A 1,155-nucleotide genomic window follows, 5' to 3' on the forward strand; every position below is an offset into this window, starting at 1 on the left:
ATTCCAATAGAGAATAAAACTTACAAATAGTAAAAGAATGAAAAAGATAATAGAAACACTTCATTGATTTCAAAGTGCTTCAGCTATCAGTGACAAAACTTTATATAATTCAATCTCAGAAATGCATGAAGAGATGAAACCCAGAATAAAAATATCAGCATTTCTAGCATCATCAATCACTGAAAATAAATCAACAAGCTTGAAGCAATCTTTGACAATATTTCTAGAGTAGATCATTTAAACATTTAAACAAGGTGGGGAACATAAATGAGATGAACATGCCCATTGATATTGGACTATCATTCAACATAGTTCTGAGGGTGATGAGGTTAAGATAAAATGAAACTAGTTCCAATTATAATCAAATTTTAAAAATTAATCACTCTAAAATAGTATATATGTTAATTTATCTCAGCAAAATCAATGAAGCTTTTAATATTTTTAAAAAATACAACATTGTATTCATTGTTTTAAATTGTTAGATATACCTTTAAACAGATATTCCTCCTCTCATCATAGCAATGTAACCTTCAGGTTCTTTATCTCACCCTTGCTTTGCTGGCCAAGACTTCATGGGGAGCACAGTTGCCTTAGGATAGGAAAAGAAGGTGGTTGGATTACTCTAACTTCTCTCCCTCTTCTCTTAGGATCCCAAGAATCCATGAAAGACGGGGTTATCACTGACCATGGTGTCACCCAAACGATTTACAAAGCTACACAGTAGCCTTTTTTTCTACAAGACCTGTGACTAAGACATCAGGAGAGGGGAATTTTGTAAGGGAGGCTTGAAGATGCTTAGAATCACTGGAGGCATTTGAACATATTCAAGTGAGAAATGAAAAGAGAAGCCCATGCCTCAGAATGCTGAAAGCTTTGTATGAAAAAAGTCTCATTATCCCGCGCCTAGGCTGTTTAAGTGAGTAATTTATACATTTAAATTTATGTGTAACTGAGCTACCAGAAGTAAATTATAGAAATAAAGTCACTTGCTTACAGAAAAGCTTTAGAACTCTAGGTTATTAGGCAAAATCGTGGCGTTCCATTCAAATAACACATCTATAATGAGCATTAAAAAGCATAATGAAGGTCTGCGATCACCCGGCGGCGTGCGCGCGAGCTCCCGGCCTGCGCGAGAGCCCCCGACCTGCGCGACAA

This window comes from Fukomys damarensis, unplaced genomic scaffold (assembly GCF_012274545.1).
Source record: "Fukomys damarensis isolate Sample0158 unplaced genomic scaffold, DMR_v1.0_HiC HiC_scaffold_3, whole genome shotgun sequence".
NCBI lineage: Eukaryota > Metazoa > Chordata > Mammalia > Rodentia > Bathyergidae > Fukomys > Fukomys damarensis.